Source organism: Manis javanica, chromosome 11, assembly GCF_040802235.1.
Source record: "Manis javanica isolate MJ-LG chromosome 11, MJ_LKY, whole genome shotgun sequence".
NCBI lineage: Eukaryota > Metazoa > Chordata > Mammalia > Pholidota > Manidae > Manis > Manis javanica.
Window position 1 is genome coordinate 27082012 of NC_133166.1, and position 2268 is coordinate 27084279.

The 2268-nt window shown below is 43.0% G+C and overlaps 1 pseudogene; it reads right to left on the reverse strand.

The window, feature by feature from the left end:
- Window positions 1–517: 517 nt before the first annotated feature.
- On the reverse strand, window positions 518–1853 carry LOC118968011 (TBC1 domain family member 12-like; annotated as a pseudogene).
- Between the last annotated feature and the right edge of the window lie 415 nt (window positions 1854–2268).

Genomic DNA, 2268 nt, shown 5'->3' on the forward strand with positions numbered 1-2268 from the left:
CGGGGGCCCGTCCCTCTAAGGCTTCCAAAAAGCGCTCGCCAAAAAAAAAAACTGCTCCGGTTTCTCTCCACCCGCCGGGAGCCGGGGGGAGGGGCGCTCGGGTCCCGCCGGGCTGGGGCTTGTATCTTACCCCCTTCACAAGGCGCTGGGTTCTTGCAGGTGTGGATGTGGTCTGGATGTTGTCCTGTGTCCTGTGGTCTCTATTTTAGGAAGATTTTTCTTTGTTATATTTTCATAGCTCTATGTGTTTTTGGGAGGAGATTTCCACTGCTCTACTCACGCCGCCATCTTGGCTCCCGCCCCCAAAATTTTTTTGGTAATACTCTTAGTAGGTTACTCATTTCCTTTGCTTCAGACACAGCATTCAAAATCAGCCATTTCCATCTCTTGGTTCTTCTGGATTTCTCCAACTTTACTGTATGCTTCTTACATAAAAAAAAGAAAACTTACCAAAAATGCTTTTTTACACTTCTGTCAGTCTGTTAATCATGAAGATTAGCTCTTCAAAATGGTACTGTTATTCCCTGTCTCCTTCCTTAATATCCTCGTTATAGACACAAAACCCAGTTCTAAACAAAAATTTCTCCCCATCTCTGAAAAAATGCATCCTAGACTGGACAGGCCAGTCTAGTTAATTTTTGATACAGTGTGAAGATCCAGTCTATCCAGTGTATGTATGGTATAGGACCATAACTCTTGATGTGAAGAAAGAGTTTGGAGAAATTGTCCTCAAAGAATACCTCAAATGTTTCAAAATATTTCAGCATCTTGCAGCAATCCACACAGAAAAAGCCAACTGGCAATGGCTTATTCATAAAATTTCCAAATACAATGTAGGCATCTACCCTTTCCAAATTGAGAATGAGCACTGCCGAAATGAAGGACATCCTGTGGAAATAATATCAGGTCTGTAACATAAATTATCCTAAGATAACTATGTAAAAGATCATGCTATGGGCTGTCCTTCTGAGAGATGTAGAGAGATGGACATGAGTAGGAGATACTCATTTTGATTCCAGACCAGCTTTTGGATCACCAACAAATTCATCTTCTGTATCAGAGAGAATGATGTTTAGAGAGAACGTGTTTCCCTGAAGCTTTTCTACCCTTCCTTTCCTCTTAAGGGGAATATTTCATCAAGTTCTGGAGTTATATTTAGATTACTTCCTACAGCTAAACTCCAAACTTTGCCATGAACACGAGGAGGCAATCCCTGCGCCTCAATTCCCCAACTTCCTTCCTACCATGCATTAATTACCAACTGGGCAGCATTTCACTAGTGCAAATTACTACTGCATTTGCAATATTTTCTTCCTGCTTAAGTCAAGGTGCTTTTTTTTCTTTATTTTAATGTACTGCTTTAATTTCACAATTCTGAGGCTCGGCCTTAAAATCTAATGTTCTTGTTGGTGAGGTAGAGCTTCTTCCACAGATTGGGCAGGAAGATTTCCTTGGAGTAGGCAAAGATTTCCTAAACAGGACACAAAAGCAATCATATGGTGGCCCATATATACTCAAGAATTAGAATGGTGGTAGAAAGTGACTCAGATTCAAAATTCCTGTGTCTTGAAGACTGAAATCTTCAATGTTTACAGGCCTCCCTGTACTTGCTTCATATTCCTGCAGAATGAGTTTTGGAAGTTTTCTGATGATTCTCTCCAGGAGGGACTTTACCAAATAATTTCCAAACAGGAGCACCATGGATAACTGATGTGAGCTCCTTTTATCCTTTTTGGAAAAGGTTTTGTACAACCTATGGCGGGTAGAGGGGTGCTCATCAGGGAGAGTGAAGATCAAGCCCTTCTTAGATCCCTGGGGCTGACTCCCAACCGCTCCAAGTGCATGATTTCCATGTCTGCAACTGCCAAGCAGCAGCTCTGTGAAGAACAAGCTGCTCACACCGTCAATCACCTCGTCGCCAGGCCCCTCCAGGGGGACATGGCTGCAAGGGTGAGGGAGGCAGCCGTTTGCTAACCTCCTGATCAGTCACTTTTCAGAACTAAGGTCGACTTTACAGAGACAGTGCTGACAAAGCCCTCCCAGTTAACTGGCTTACAGAGTCCAGCCTTGGAGCTGGTAAGGGAGGTCACTTTAATGGCAAACCAGGAGCCTATGAATGTTTTGAGGTCTTTGAGAAGAGAGAAAGTCACCCAAATGTATAGGTATTGCAGATGAACTCTGGTGGATAGAATTTCTTGGACTTGGTTTCCTACCTTCAGGACAGCAAATAATAGAGGCATTTAGAGGTCCAACTGAGATTCCTTGTGG